At 43.1% G+C, this 17,181-nt stretch overlaps 1 protein-coding gene across 8 annotated transcripts in view; it reads left to right on the plus strand.

Moving 5' to 3' along the window:
- The first annotated feature begins 374 nt into the window (after window positions 1-374).
- Window positions 375-17,181, plus strand: part of rhbdf1a (rhomboid 5 homolog 1a (Drosophila)) — a 383,683-nt gene continuing 366,876 nt past the window's right edge. For 3 of the 8 annotated variants that reach the window (XM_072268568.1, XM_072268577.1, XM_072268573.1), the window contains exon 1: window positions 931-1,090. The gene's annotated coding sequence lies outside the window, so the exon portion shown is untranslated. Of the gene's footprint in view, window positions 392-928; window positions 1,091-1,854; window positions 1,969-2,002; window positions 2,020-17,181 lie in introns of those variants that run through there. The other 5 variants (XM_072268572.1, XM_072268574.1, XM_072268575.1 and 2 more) reach the window with 5 other exon arrangements.

Genomic DNA, 17,181 nt, shown 5'->3' on the forward strand with positions numbered 1-17,181 from the left:
CGCTATTTAAAGCAGGCACGCGGCAGTTAATAAATTGAATGTCTTCTTTTAATTACCCCTAGTGGCGGGGAAATTATTAGGAGGGGGCGTTGATTCGTATGCAAGAGAGAATAAGGGGAAATGGAACTAATCGGATTGCTCTAAAAGCCTGAGCAGGGACTGAAGCAACAAAGTAAAGGAAAGATTTTGAGTAGGCAGGGAGCGCAGGAAAATGGGCGATAATACAGTATTATAGAGCTGTATAAAATCAGGAGGGACATTGACTGGGTGAATACGGTCTTCCCCCAAACCCAGGGGACACGTTAAAGGTGAGGGATAGACATTTAGGAGGAACCTGAGGAGCTTTTTTTTCACGCAAGGACTGAGCCGCTGGAGGAAGTGGTTGATGCAGGTACGCTAGCGATATTTAAAAGATAGTTGGACGGATACGTGGGTGGGAAAGGTTTAGAGAGATGTGGGGCAAATGTAGTTATAGGGAAACTAGTTAAACGTGAATCGGTCAGCATTGATCAGTTGGGCCGAAGGGTCTGTACCTGTGCTAAATTACTCTGATTAAATGGATTCCTATTATGTTGTGAGAAGAAAAAGCGCATGGAGGCGTATCATACCAATTCATGTTTATTGCTTATTGCAACCCCACGCACAATAATATCTAAGCATTACAACTTTGCTAGCACCTTTTGCAAGTACTTAAACTAGGGGAATGCTGGACTTATTTTTTTTCGGTGGATTCCACCCAACACCTATATCTCAGGTATGATTCTTCCGAAAAGAATGCTGCAAAACGACGAAGAACGGAATCTTTTGAATTCCCTCCAGGGGAAAAAAATGGGTGGGTCACATATTGCGTCGGCGAAGAAATAATCCGTCAAAGCTTGACGGGCAGTCCCTTTAAGAGGTAGCAGGAGCGCGGAAGTTGTTTGAAGTTTGTCTGGACCCTTTTTTGAAAGAAGCCCTGACGTCAGGCCGGCGGAGTCGAGCCTGTGGACTTTCCTTTGCCTGGCCGGAGAGGGAAGTAGCGGCCGTTAACACTGGCGTGGCCGGCGGGAGATAACGCGGGCTGCAGCGAGTGAGCGGGCACCTCAAGAGGGTAAGAGTGGACGCGAGGCTTTAGGAACTGCTGTCCCGCGATTGGGAAATAAGTAGGGCATTTGACTACTGTAGCAGAGTCATTGGGGGGGGGGGTGCGGTGGAGGTGGATTGAGGAGGTAGCTACTTTGGGCGGACCCCTCTCCCCAGAGCCGTGTGGCGGGGGGGGGGGCCGGGAAGAGCGACCATTGACGGCAAAACAGCAGCTCTCCTGCCGGAACCAGCACACTCTGGCCATGTGCTGCCGGGGAGGGAGTTTGGTTCGACTGGAGGGGCAGGAAAGTAGGAGAGAAGGACAGCTGAGGGCAGTGGAATGTGGCTGACTTGGGAGGGGGGTGTTTGGGAAGTGCCGAATGTGGGGAGCGTTGCTGGCTCTCTGTGGGAATGAGAGACAGGCGTGAGTTGTCTAGGTCAGATGTGGAAGGCGCTGGGGTTGGTATATGTGTGGAACTGGAGTTGGGATAGTGTGTGAAAGGGGCCGGACGTGGTGTGTGTGGTCAGTGAGCGGCCGGGAGTTGCTGGAGCCGGGCCCTGCCGCGGGTTGCGAGGCCAGAAAGAGCTCCGGGTTGTTCGGAAGGCTGCTCCTCTCGCCGCGCCGCAGCCCCACCTCACGACCTGTTGCCATTTGGCAGCAGTCAGTTTCCCGGGAGTACGGAAGTGCGGATCCTGACATCCCGACTTCGGCTGCAGCAGATCCTTAAAGGGGCGTTGCTCCAGTGAAGGAGCCGGCAAGCACCAAGGAATGAGGTCACAATCCAGGATTTATGACATTGCTCGGATCTGAGCTGGAAGTTTTTAGGATGGACTGTCCCGGACTGTTATAGGCTGTTTGTTGCGACGGTCTTTGTTCAGTTTAATTCTTTCTGGATTTGAATAAAGGTACTACAACTTGTTTGTCGATCGCATGAACGGTAAACTGAGCGCACATGGGTACGGACGCAAAGTGCTCCAGCCACTATTTGAGTTCTATTATTGACCCGAGTGCTTTATTTTCTTTAAACTGCCATTGCCTATTCTGTGTATTCTATTTATGCAATGCCTGTCGAATTTTCAACAATTTCCTTTAGATGTTATTACAGCATTTTAGTTGGGCGTTTTGCTTGGATGTACTTAATTCGCCGGTTGGAAGATGGTTATTTTGTCACGACAAACTTATCTCCTCCGGACTGGTTTGGTGCAACAGCTTGAAGGGTACGATTAAATGAGAGAAATATGCCGTAGGACTACCGAAGGGTCTCGGCTCGAAACTTCGACTGTACTCTTATCCATAGATGCTGCCTGGCCTGTTGAGTTCCTCCAGCATTTTGTGTGTGTGTGTTGCTCTGATTTCCAGCATCTGCAGATTTCCTCTCGTATCCCTTTTGCCTATCACCTGTCCAGCTCTTGGCTCCATCCCTCCCTCTCCTGTCTTCTCCTATCATTTTGGATCTCCCCCTCCCCCTCCCCCTCCAACTTTCAAATCCCTTACTCACTCTTCCTTCAGTTAGTCCTGAAACTTCGACTGCACCTCTTCCTAGAGATGCTGCCTGGCCTGCTGCGTTCACCAGGAACTTTTATGTGTGTTGCTTGAATTTCCAGCATCTGCAGAATTCCTGTTATCTGCAGATTTTCGTTTGTTTAAGATTGGAATGCATTTCGTTGTGTTGCCAGTATGATATATTTTTGGTGATACTGTATTTTGATGGAACGTGGTCAAATAAAGTTAACGCAAGAAACACTTTGATATTTGTAGTAGTACTTATGAGAACGAGTACTAAGGTTTTAAGTTGAAGTTTTGCTGGGAAATGATAACCGATCTGGGTAAAACATTTTCCATTTTGAATCCAGTACCTAAAATGACTAGCTGTTGTGCAGCAACGAAGGCACTGAAGTCAATTAGTATTTGCACAGTGATGATAGTGTCCTTTACCATTGACCACAGAACTTGATCTGCACTGTGCACCGTCATGATCATTCCTTGGTGGGTGCATTGTAGAAGAGGGTGGTGAAATGAAATGCTGCAAATAAGGCTTTAAGATAAAGGAGCAGAATTAGGCCAATTGGCCCATCAAGTTTGCTCTGCCATTTCATAACGGCTGATCCAATTTTCTTCTTGGCCCCAATCTCCTGCCCCGTATCCCTTCCAATCAAGATTCTATCAACTATCAAATGCTGAAAATCTGAGTTACGGGAAATGCTGAAACCACTCAGCAGATCAGGTCAGACAGCATCTGTAGAAAGAAAAAAGTTTGAGTCCAAGACCTCTGGTCAGAGGAATTCTAGTTCTTTTTTACTGCTTAAATTTTTCACTGCTGCAAAATTGAAATGATCATGGTATTAAATAACATACCATGTGAGCAAGATTATAATACTTCTGTCATGTTAATGGGAAGCAATAGATCAATTTTGAAGTTTTGAGATCATCTGAAGTAGAGCTTGTAGGAAAACTGCAACATTATTTTGTGCAATGTCCTACAGTTAATCAATCTTGTAGCTTCTAAACATGCATTTATTCAGAAAAATCAATTTTGTTTAGATCTTTTGTGAGCTATGGTGGCACTAGGAATTCGTTTAATAAGGTGCTCCTGAATAGAGTAGACCAGGCCAAAGGTAAAGCCTGCTTGAAGGGGCTGACTTGAGAGAAAGAGGTGCATAAAAGAAAATTACATTAACTTCAAAATGAAGTTTTCTTTAAAAGAAGGAAAGAAAATGGTCAAAAGAAATTTAACTTTAATGGGGGATTGAAGAATGCAATATTTTGTTTTATTCATATTTACTTACATTCCCAATGACTTCTGCATTATCTACTACCGGGATAAAAGCTTCTCCTGTTGGATTTGATAGCAGCCGTTTTGTACTTGTGGCTTTGCTGTTGTCCCGTGCATTCATGATCATTTTCATGAAAGTATTCCTAGTGCCCTTGCTAATGTGTTCTAACTGCTCAAAAAACATACAAAACTTGAAGCTCAGGTCCTTTAAATTATAATTTCTCTGTGGAAGTGTGTGAATGCTGCTAGACCCTTTCTGATACCTGTAAAGGCTCTTTATCAGCTTATTAGGAGTGTTGAAGATACTTTTTTTTTCCCCCTCCTTACTACCAACAGCATGATAACTAACAGCTGTACAAGATTAAATACATTCCATCGACCGGATAAGATGTATCTGAGGGTCCTTAAGGAAGTGAAGGAGGAAATTACAGGAACTTTGCCACAAATCATTCAAAAATTACTGATGTGGATAAGTTTCCAGGGACTGGCAAAGTGCATATGTTAACTCTTCCTGTAATTTTTAAAGTTATAAAAATAGCCAGGAAAAGACAACTTGAATGTCTATTGTGAATAAAGACCTAGACATTTTGAGGAAAGTGCTGTATAAAATATTTCATATATTTTCTAAATTCTTTTGCAAGCTATTTTCAGAGGATGTGACCATGAACCTGGTGAACTTTAATATCAGCAAGCCTTTTTATAAATAAATAAAGACTGGACATTTAATTGATCAGTAACACCTAGGGATATGTTACAGGAGTTGTCAAAAGCGTGAAGGGATATGATGTTGGTGTAACATGGTCTGTTCCTTTATTAATATCAAGTGGAGTGTAGAATTATGATAAGCATAGTAGCTCTGCATGCATGTAAACATGATCTGTTCCAAGTAGAGCTACTCGCATTTATTTAAATGGCAGTATGTCCTGGAGCTTTCTCAATGGATTTAACACAGGGAGCCTTGAACTAAGGATACAAAGTGTCATATTTATCATTTTGTTCTCCAGTTGACTCCCTGTATTTCTGTAGCAGAGCCCAATTTTGATAGGATTTCCAGGGAATTGACCCTATATTTGTACCTGGCATGGGATTCAGAATCAGGTTTATTATCACAGGCATGTGTCGTGAAAATTGTTAATTGATATGATTATTGATCAGATGGAACCTCGTAGCAGGAGTTTATGGAAACGACAAATGCCTACCATGACTTGCCTTGGTGTATGTGAGTGGAAAGAGTGCGGGAGTTTGAGTAGATTTGAGTACAAGAGGGAAGTGTGATTAGTGTAGATAGTTGGCCTGGATGTGGTGTGCTATGGGCCTGTTTTCTATCTGTATGACTATTCCAAAAGTTATATTTTGAGTCGATGGTTAAAGCCTTAACATTAGTGGGAGGGATGGAGCCAAGAGCGGGACAGGTGATTGGCAAAAGGGATATGAGAGGATCATGGGACAGGAGGCTCAGGGGGAAGGAAAAGGGTGAGGGAGAAAAAAACCCAGAGGATGGGCAAGGGGTATAGTCAGAGGGAGAAAAAGGAGAGTGAGAGAAAGAATGTGCATATATAAATAAATAACGGATGGGGTACGAGGGGGAGGTGCGACATTGACTTCTCTAACTTCTGCTAATGCCCCACCTCCCCCGCATACCCCATCCATTATTTATATACGCATATTCTTTCTCTCACTCTCCTTTTTCTCCCTCTGTCCCTCTGACTATACCCCTTGCCCATCCTCTGGGTTTCCCCCTCTCCCCCTTTTCGTTCTCCCTGAGCCTCCTGTCCCATGATCCTCTCATATCCCTTTTGCCAATCACCTGTCCCGCTCTTGGCTCCATCCCTCCCCCTCCTGCCTTCTCCTATCATTTTGGATCTCCCCCTCCGCCTCCCACTTTCAAATCTCTTACTATCTCTTCCTTCAGTTAGTCCTGACAAAGGGTCTCGGCCCGAAACGTCGACTGTACCTCTTCCTAGAGATGCTGCCTGGCCTGCTGCGTTCACCAGCAACTTTGATGTGTGTTGCTTGAATTTCCAGCATCTGCAGAATTCCTTGTGTTTGGATTCTTCGAATCATCTGCTTTGTTTGAAAGTAAACTACCAGCTATATAGTGCTTAGTTGTTTTGTATTTATTGAATGGACTTGTGACCAGGCCAGAAGACAATCTTAAGGGGCCACTTTTCCCTGTTTCTCCACGGTAATAAGTTGGTAGTTTTGGAGTGAAATTGATTGGCCTGTAAGATTTTTTTGTGTTTACTGTACTTGTTTCCTCTTGTCCAGCTATCCATAGCTGTTCATCCAGTGAGATTGGAAAAAAATCAATAATAGAGCAGATTCCGGGCTTGAGAAGCGTCACAGTGATGAAAACTGGGTACAGAAGGGAATATTGGATTGATGGGTAAGATGGTGATGCGTGCAAATGCAGCAGCCTCTTAGTAGGCCAACCAAAGGTTTTTTTTCTCTTCGTAAAATTAGTTTTTTTTATGATCCAAACCCAATTCCCTCTGTCCCTCTGTCCCCCTGGATGATGGTTAGTTTCAGTCAGTTAGTGGGGTTTGATATGTGCGTCCTGGAGTGGCTGTACAGGCTGATCCTTGACGGGCACTGCTTGCCACATACTTGGCAGGTGAGGCCTGGAGGGGCAGCAGGGGCAGAAGCTCTGTTGTGACGCTTCCTGTGCCTTTCCTCTATTGCCTCATTGAACTTGTTCTCAGCAGTGTCCACACCTTTTCTGATGGTGTCCCTCCACTGTGAGCGATCTAGAGCCAGATCCTCCCATGTTGATGGGGCAATGTCAGCTTTCTTGAGGCTCCTGTGCAGAACATCCTTGTACTGTAGTTGCTGGCCTCCTCGTTTTCAGGTACCACTGGACAGTTGGCTGTACAAGATGTCCTTGGGCAGTCTTACGCCAGGCATTCTGACAACGTGTCCTGCCCAGCGCAGTTGGGCTGACATCACCAAGGTTGAAACTGCTGGCATTCCGGCTCGAGAGAGGGCCTCGGTATTGGAGACCTTGTCTCGCCAGGTGATCTTCATCAGAGAACGTAGATAATTCTGCTGCAGTTGGTCAAGCTGGCGCAAGTGTCTCTGATATGGGCACCATATCTCACAGCTGTATAACAAGGTTGATATGACAACAGTCCTGTATACCTTGCACTAGGTGGCCAACCTGATGTTCTGTGACCAAACTCGATCTTTCAGATGACCAAAGGCAAAGCAAGCTTTTCTGGTTCTTGACTCAATCTCTATATCCAGAGAAGCTGAGGATGTTATTATGCTGAGGATGTTATTATGTAGCAAAACTTGTTGACAGCATTGAGAGGAGCGTCATCAATGAGGACAGTTGGTTCTTCGTAGCTTGAGCCAGGAGCCAGTTGGTACAAAACTTACGTCTTCTTCAGGCTGATTGTCAGTCTGAAGCTTTTGGCTGCACTGGCAAAATCTCCTGTAAGTCTTCAAGAGAGTGGGCAATCAGTGCACAGTCATCAGCAAACTGTAGCTCATGTCCTTGACTTTTGTTTTGCTCTCAATCTTGTGAGGTTGAGGAGCTCGCCATCAGCCCTCGTTTGCAGGAAGACCCCTGACCTCGGGTCAGATGTGGCATCCTGAAGAACAGCAGCAAAGAATAGTCCAAACAGAGTAGGAGCTAGAACACAACTCTGTTTTATGCCATTGCTGAAAATGGGCCTGATAACTCACCACACATGTTGATGCGGCCTTCCATGTCTTCGTGGAACTGACGGATGATGTTGGTTAGGCGTGGGGGGCAAGTGAATTTTGGTAGGAGCTTCCACAGGCCATCTCTACCAACAGTGTCAAGCGTTTTGGTTAGATCAACAAATGTGACATAGAGACTTCTCTGCTACTCAACACATTTCTCTTGGAGCTGCCTCAGTGAAAAGGTCATGTCCACTGTACTACAGCCTGTTCGAAAACCACACTGGCTTTCTGGAAGGATGCCACTGATGTTGGACACCAAGCGTCTAAGCGACACCAAACCCAATTCTATTCCAAGAACGTTGGGTACTGCAGGGCTACTCCATCAGTGAGCTGCTTGTTGACCGGGGGATCCTGGTGTGGGTTCGGAGGAGCTGACCCAGCTGCAGGCCATGTTGCTGCCCGCTACTCAGAAGCATTGGAGCTGGTACAGTAAACTGTGGGAGATTGTCTCGGACACTTCACTTGCGATTGCAAGACTCTGTTGGACAGTATTAATGTAAGTTGCTGCCGGCCTGTTACCTCTGGTGGAGGGACAGTCGACATAGGAGCTGTGTAGCCTTGGTTGTAATGAGAACTGGGCCTCAAGCCTCAGACTTGCCTGCTGTTGTAAAACCGGTGAGTGACGCAGAAGCGCTACATCGTGGTAGAGCTCAGCTGGGGCCTGACCTCTCTTTGAGCGGTGGAATGACAGGCTGGATTGCGTGTGTCTATACACTGCTGGGAGATTCTACATTGCTGGACATTGTTGCTCAGGGTCTTGGACTATATGCATTTTTATCGAGTGTATCTGCTGCTTTGATCAACATTTGAACTGTGTTACTCGCTATTTTTGAATGTTTGCTTGCTATTTTGAATGTTTTGCACCTTGGCTCGAGAGGAACAACTGCATCATTCAGCTGCATCTATGTATGGTTTGAATGATAATTAACTTGATAGGGGATTGCAGAAATAAACAAGAATATAGGGATTTAGTATTAGTACTGATAGTTAACTTATTCCTTTATGTGTGAAATATTACTCAAGTTTTATACTTTTGACAGGAGTTTTATCCCTTATGCAAGCACATGTATAAAGTAGCTACAATAGCTTAGTACTATTCAATGTACAGCGTACTGAAATGGTGTTCTTGATACTAAGGCGGTTTTTGGGGAGAGCAAAAGCTATTTTTAAGCAGAAAGTGCTGGGAACACTCAGTAGATCAGGCTACATCTGTATAAAAAGAAACAGTTAATGTTTTTTGGTGCAAATTCCTTCTGTGTTTCTACATTTTTACTGCATGTTGCCAAGATGGCTGTTTGATTATCCATTGCTTTACAAAAAAGCAGCATGCTATTGGCTTACCCCCTTGTTAATAGAACAAAAGTCAGCCCAAAATCTCATTGCCATGGGGTTTGAATACAGAATGCCATTTTTGGAAAGTTGTTACTTTAAAAGCTTAAATATAAAACCCAACTGAAAACATTTTTTTATGTAATGGATTGGAGGGTTATGAAAACTCTGAATATATTGACCATCAATAAATCCTCTTTGGTGTTAACATCAACAGTTGAGTGGGGCATTATTTTGTACATTCATTAAACATTCCAGGAGGGTTTTTTGTTCTTGAGTTTTGTTCTGTCAGTTCGTGTAATAAGTTATTTTAGCTTCTTAAGGTATCAGTTAAATGACATTTGAAAGGGTAGTTTGACAGGTTATTCTGCACAAGCAGATTTGTGTGACATGTTGGAATAAGGGTAAGATATGACCAGACTTGTGAAATGAAGGTTTGGATTATGCATGCCATCAGTAATGCAGTTTTTGATGCATTTTTGGATGTGAGGATGAGATTAATTGACCAAATGACTTGTGCTACTGAGTTATGGTCATTGTAGAAAAGTGCATTTAAATTTTCCTGCTTAGATGTTAGTAGGGAATGTGTAGTTTTATGCAGCCAAAGTAAGGTTGATTAATTCAGCCATTAGCGGCCTTGGCCTGTGAGTAGCTGTGGTGATTTGTGTGCCAGATGCAATGCTGGAGGAACCAAGCGATATGTTTTGGATCAAACTGCTCTGACAGAGCCCAGTGGAAGAGGAAGGCTGGGGTAGGGGAGGAGGAATTTTGACCTAATAACAGGAATGGAAATCTGTTTGATGATTGGCAGTATTTTCCTCCTTGCATCTTGGCCTTTCAGGGATGTAATTGATCATTTCACTGCAGTATAGTCAGTCCAGTCCAGGGATTTCCAATCTAGGGCCATGAACCCCTTGCTAAATGGTATTGGTCCACGGCATAAAATGTGTTGGGAGTCTCTGCTCTCGGCTTATTCTTTGCAAGGTCTGACTAACATGTCCTTGTAAATTGGAGCTGAAAATAGATCCATATTCCCTGGGAATGCAAGTCAGATTGCTTTCATCTGATCTTTGAACTGGATTTGAACCAGTATCTCCGTGGAGAATAGATTGTGTACATACGCATAGCATGCAGTTCCCAATTTAATAAGAGTTTCATTGCATAGAAATTTATAATTTAAAAGGGGAAAAAGCTGATATTATATTATAATATCACAAATGTTTTAATTCCACTTGGAATTAATATCAGATTGAAAATTTACACTATTATGCTGTTTTGCTGTGATAATGTTCGTAAAACAGAATCTTTCAGAAATACTTAAGTTTTTAATGCTGCACCCGTGTGAAGATCCATAGATTTGAGTACTGAAATGGAAAATAGTCTTAAAAGACAAATTTCATGTAGAGATGTGTTACATATGTTTGGCGGTAAACTGTACACTGGAAAATGACTACCTTACACAAATTTCATTGATTGTATCAAAGTGCAGTCTGCTATAACTTGAGTATGACTACAGAAAACCAAGATAGAGCAATCAAATCTGTGTGGTAAAGATGAGCCTGGTTCTTTAAGCTTATCACAATTTGCAAAATAGAAATGATCCGCTCCCATACTCTAATTTTAACTACAGTACTTCTGAATGAAAAAGACAATTCACAATTGCTAATGTAGTATTGCTGTTTGAAATGTGAAGCAGAATAGGAGAAAGTTAAATCCCATGTGCTGTAGTGATCATATGCTGTTATATTGGGGAATAGGAAAATGGCAGAAAAAGTGGGCATTTTATATATGTGGGGTGGTGAAGATGACAATCTCCAGGAAATGTTGCCTAACAAGTCGAGAGCTGCAAGATTTAAAAAAAGTAAATGCAACTTAACTTTGAAGGTGGTGGTTATCGAGGCACATCAACATTCATCTTTACAATTTTTTTGAGTGTAGGTCGGTTCCTATTGAGAAGGAGGTAGCAAATGTAAATTCACTATTTACAATGGTGGAAAATTGTAAATTGGGAACTACTGAGCAATGGACCTGTTGTAGGGGAAATATTATACTTATCAAGGAAATGATAACCTAATCCTTAGCATTGTGGGGAACCCAATAGAATTGGTCGGTGCTAATGTGGACTAATGGAAGTCATATTGACAAATGTTCCTTTTTAATGTTGTAACAAAATAAAAAAGCGGGAACCTGGTGGTGTGTACATGGATCTTTATAAGGTCTTAAGTAGCGGCACATGAGTTGTGAAACAATGCGAGCTTGAGGGTTAAGGGTGGTGTCCTGCTCTAGATTGAAGATTGATTAACAGTAGGAATAAATCTGTCATTTATAGTTGAGACTGTAATTGGTTGGTTGTCACGGATTGATGCTGAGTCCCAGCTGTGCATAATCCACATTAAAGATTTGGAAGAGGGAATGAACTATAAATATATTTGTTTAATGGAAAACTGAATGATAATGTGGTCTGTAAGGAAGATTCAGAGTAGCCTTGGGGATGGAAACGTATAAATGGCCGAGGATATGGAAAATGGAAGATGCAGGGGAAAAAATGCAAATTATCCAGTTTTGGATATTGAGGAAACAGAGATGAGGCTTGCCCAAGAGAAGTTAAATTGGCATAAAGGGTTAACTATTACCTTATTCAATGACAGAGAAGGTAAGTTTGGCTAAGATCTAATTCTTCCACTAATTCTAACTCTAATGCTTTCATCTATGTCTTGTTAGTTTCCTAGCAGAATAGCTGACGGGTAACATGATACTAGTATGCTCCAAAGCTTTACTCTGAATTGATTTGAAATATATTATTTTATTTAAATTCACTTGTCTCCCTTTCATTTTAACAATGCATGATACTGCTAGTTTATTTTTCCTTGAGGGAATAATAAATGATTTAAAGGCAGTCTTGAGCAGCTTCTGGTTGACTACGTCCTTCTGATGCATTTAAGTTATTTTAATAGCTTCCAGAGACAGGACTGTTGATTAACAGACTCTGTTACAATCCCAGTTTGGTAGCTGAGGAATTTGCTCAAATAATTCTGGAATAAGAAGAATTGAATTTGTAATAGTAAGCTTGAAGATGTTGGATTGGTATAAAACATCTGTTTTGCAAAGGTGCTTCAGAACAGGAAGTTAATTAACCCTTCCTAGTCTGGCCTAGAGTTGACAGCTGTATAGGCATCCTGGGACACTTGGGATGGCCATTCATTGTAAGTGCTTTCATATACCATGAACAACCAAATGAAAATAGCTCCTGTTAATAATTATTCATGTTTAACGTTGCCCTCCTTGCCAACTTGAAGCTTAATGTCATAAGCACAGAGACAGATATAAATGTCATGAACATTAGTCATTTTGCAGCAGAGTAATGCATAATAGACATGACAAGCATAAGAATAAAATTAAATGAACAAAGTGTTCACAACTAACATGACAGAATAAATTTACACCACGAGTACAGGTTGAGAGTGGGAAAAATATAATCCAAGATGGTGTAAGGGTGAAAGCTGATTTATACTTGTGCGTGCGGGCTATGCCATAACCTATGCCGTAGGCCTGATTTATACTTTTGCGTAGCCCTACACTGTCGCGATCATGCGTAGTTGTATCTGCGTCGCTCTGCAATTCACCGCCAAAATGCTAATTGGGTTTCTATGCCACTGTGAGTTTCTTCGTGAAAGACATGGACGAGGAAATGCATTTCAAATATTTTCGGATGTCGGCAGGAAGACTTGACGATTTGGTTCATCGTCTCCAACCATTTATTTCGCATCAGTGTACAGACATGACGGAGAAAAGCAAGAGGAAATGCGTAGGAGGAAATGCGATGCTCCCAAGTGGACCAATCACAGTTGTTGCGGTCTGCGTCGCTGCAACGCGTGAGTTACATTTTTGGGGAGATGCACGTCACCCTACGGTGTAGGGTACACAGTACCTACGGCGTACATTTGACGCAGAAGTATAAATTGGGCTTAAGTTGAAGAACCTGCTGGTAGTGGGGAAGAAGCTGTTGGATCTTGAGGTGTTGGTACCTGATGGTAGCATTGAGAAGGAGGCACGGCCTGGATGGTGGCATCCCTCATGGTGGATGTGACATCACCTCTTGTTGATGCCCTCAGTAGTGAGGAGAGCAGTACTCTTCATGGAGCTGGCTAAGTGCTCAGCTCTCCGTAAGCTCTGCATTTCAATGTATTGAAGTTTCCACTCCAGGCCATCATGTAACTTGACGCTGAAGTGGACACTTGAGTGCTTTTCCTTTCAGGCATCTAGTGGAAGGATATTTTCTTTATGATCAAAGTATTATGCAGAATACTACTGAGATTTGTCTTCTCCAGATAGCCATAAAATCCAGCAAAACAATTGAAGTACTGTAGTTGAGAGAAAGACAGCAATCACCCCTGCCTGAAAAGAAAACAAAAAATACTTGCAACCCCCCTTCCCCCACCAACCTGTCCCCCGCACAAAAACAGATTGCCCCCAGTCCACCAGTCAGCCACAGAGTAGACCAGGGAGTCTAGTAGGGAGCGATTCAAACGGGTAGGGGGGAGAGATGGGCTCCCACTGATCTACTGATCTCCCTCCAGGTTGTACATCCCTTCCCCGAACTCCCTCCTGGCACTTACCCTTGCAAGCTGAACAAGTGTTACACCTGTCCCAACACCACCACCCTGACTATCATTCGGGGCCCCAAAGAGTCCTTCCAGTTGAGATGACACTTCACCTGTGAGTCTGTCGGGGTCATTTACTGTGTCTGGTGCTCCCGGTGTGGTCTCCTGGATATAGGTGAGACCCGACATAGATTGGGAGACTGCTTTTGCCAAGCACCTATATACTACATCCGCCAGAAGAAGCAGGATCTCCCAGTAGCCACCCATTTTAATTCCACTTTCCATTACCATTCCAAAATGTCGATCCATGGCCTCTGCTGTCGTGATGAGGCCACACTCAGAAATACAACATGTGGGTAGCCTCCAACCTGATGGCATGAATTTCCGGTAATGGCTGCTCCTCCCCTCCACCATTCTCCATCTCTTTTTCCCTCTCTTGCCTGCCCATTGCCTCCCTCTGGTGCTCTCTCTTCTCCACCCCCCCCCCCCACTTTCTTTCATGGCCTTCTGTTCTCTCCTATCGGACTCCCCCCTTCTCCAGCTCTGTATCCCTTTCACCAATCAACTTCACAGCTCTTCATCCCTCCCTCTCCCAGTTTCACCTATCACCTTGTGTTTCTCTCTCCCCCCCCCGCCCCCACATTCTAAATCTTTTGCTCTCCTCAATCTGCCGATGAGTCTAGGCCCGAAATGTTGACTGTCGTTTTCTCCATAGATGCTGCCTGGCCTGCTGAGTTCCTCCAGCATTTTGTGATTTCCAACACCTTCAGACTCTGTCTTGTTTATAGAACAGAAAGAGGCCATTATGAGCTACAGTCTTAATCCATACATCTCAGAATTTTGGAAACATCTCCGAGAGCATTTGGACCCAGCAGCCCCTCCCAGAGCATCAGGACTCCAAGGCCAGTGGCACAAACCAGCGACCCCACCGACAACCACTCGCTCTCCTCCACGTTTGCCTCGATGTTTAAATCTTCCTCAATGCTTTAATCAGTGAGAAATGTAGTTGATCATGGCTTCTCCTCACAATTTGTGTTCGCGTTTCTCTTCTGGAGTGTTTTTGGGGACAGCATGGTATGGCACTAGCTCACTCAACTACAGACTGTAAGCCCTGGGCTCCAAAGCAAAGAGTAAGTAGAAGATGTGGAAAAGAACTGAAATGATTGACTGTCTGAAAGATGTCGCCTGAGGAATCGTTCAGTGGCGCCATCTTGACTAGACAAACATTGCACTATTTCCACCTGTCTTCTCTAGCTTTGATGTGGATTAACAAATATGGAATTCAAGTTCAGTCAATATAATGTGTAATCAGAGTTAGCAAGAAGGGATCACTTCAGAAAATGAAACTAGTCATATTGATTTTCAATCCTACCCCCCCCCCCCACCCACCCCATGCTGGAAGCACTTAGTTTTCATTGAACAGTAAAAGTGGACCATGCAAGCCAGGCAGTTGCGGAGTAAAACTCTCCCTGTTAACTTCAGAGGATCTCTGCCACTTCCTGTCCAGACAGAGATTCCTGTCTGCTGGTTTGCCCAAGTGCAACCGTGGTGTAGTTCTGTTCAAGCTGAAGATTTTGCTGTGGTAATTTAAACAAAATTCATATTTAAACTTTTTCTCAAACTTTACTGAAACATTTCGGCAGTTCTTTTATTTTTTTAAAAAAAACTTGCATTGTGCTCTAGCTCATTAAATGGGAATGTATGGCTGATATGGAAGATACCCTGGCTGGGGCTGTTGAAAGAATTGGGTCAACCTATCTTTCACTGGCTTTGTCTTGCTGTTGTCCTTGCAGTAATTCAGTATCCTGTGTCAATGTCTGTCAGCCTTGCCCAATATTATCTTTCCATGATTTGCATTTGACCGTTCATAATCTCTACGAGCCAGAGCACTGTGTTTTAAGCTAGTGCGTTTGATCAGAATAAGAGATGATGCACTTTGGGTGTAAGCAAAAAAAAATTGCTATGGTTTGCTGATTTGAAAGGAATTGGATAGCCGTATTTTTATCGATGGGGCCAGGAAGAAGAAATGACTTTGTGGTTAAATCTATTAAAATTATCATTGATGAATGATGCAGCTTTTTACTCCTGACATCTGCAGAATCGCTTATTTACTACAGTACATGGTTAGAATAAACTGAACTATTCAGTTTTGTTCTTTTTTTGGCCATGAGTTTCAGGATAGGATCACATGAACATGGTCTCTATGTTGAAAATGTTGTCTTCTTGATGTTGCTGGTCATTTCGGATTGGCAAAAATGATCTCCATCAGCACAGGTGCACCACAGGACTATGTGCTTAGCCCCCTGCTCTCCCTGCTTTACACCTCTGACTGGCTAAGCACAGCTCTGATACCACATTCAAGTTTGCTGATGACATCACTGTTGTGGGCCGAATCAAAGATGGTGATGAATCAGTATACAGGAGGGAGACTGAAATTTGGCTGAGTGGTGTCCTAACAACAACCTCTTATTCAATGTCAGCAAGACTAAGTAACTGATTGTATACTTCAGGAGAGGGAAACCAGAGGTCCATGAGGCAGTCCTCATCAGAAGATCGGAGGTGGAGAGGGTTAGCAACTTTAAATTCAGGATGTTAGTCTTTCAGAAGATCTGTCCTGAACCCAGCTGTAAATGCAATTGCGATGAAAGCACAGCAGTGTCTGTTCATCTATAGAAATCTGTGGCGACCCAGCATGACATCAAAATCTTTGATAAACTTTTATAGATGTGTAGTGGAGGGTGTATTGACTACGTTATAACCTAGTAAGGAAACACCAATGCCTTTAAATGGGAAATCCTACCAAAGGTGGTGAATTCAGCCCAGTACATCACAGTAAAGCCTCCCCACATCTACATGAGACACTGTTGCATCTACAGGAAAGCAGTAGCCATCATCCGAGATCCTCACCACCCAGGCCATGCTCTCTTCTTGCTGCTGCCATCAAGTAGAAGGTACAAGAGCTTCAGGTTCAAGAAGTCAGTTACCCATCCATTCAGATGTTCTGACAAACAATGATCTCACTTTGAGGATTCTTTATCTTGTTATTTCATGTTCTCTTTATTGCTATTTATTTATATTTACATTTGCACAGTTTGTTGTCTTCTGGTTAATCTTATTGATCCTGTTATAGTTACTATTCTACAGATTTGCTGAGAATGCCTGCAGGAAAATGCATCTCAGGGTGGTATGTGGTGACATATGTACTCTGATGAAATTTACTTTGAACTTTTGTACTTTGAACATTGAATGTAGTACAGAGTGCTTAGGGGATTTTCTTCTCCTTGTAAATGCTGTTGGCTATAATTGCAATTATATTTTACCTGAGGAGTATCTCAAATCAGTAAATGACAGTGAAATGTGATTTGTTGTATTTAGACCTTAATCACCAATTGATCCAAAATCAGAATCACTGTCTGTTCATAAGTCACTTTTCCTACACCAGAGATGTGGCTTTTAGAGTAAAAAGTACAGCACAGAAACAAGTCCTTGACCATCTAGTCCACGCCAAACCAGTTAAACTTCCTACTCCTGACTTGTGCCAGGACCATAGCCATCCCTACCACTACCATCCTCATACCTACCCAAACTTCTCTTAAACATTGAAATCAAGCTTTCATGCACCACTTGTGCTGGCAGCTTGTTCCTTTTGATATCTAATTTTGATAGGATAATACACCTTGGGAATGGTGCCTAGCTATTTTTCCCAT

This window comes from Mobula birostris, chromosome 9 (genome assembly GCF_030028105.1).
Source record: "Mobula birostris isolate sMobBir1 chromosome 9, sMobBir1.hap1, whole genome shotgun sequence".
NCBI lineage: Eukaryota > Metazoa > Chordata > Chondrichthyes > Myliobatiformes > Myliobatidae > Mobula > Mobula birostris.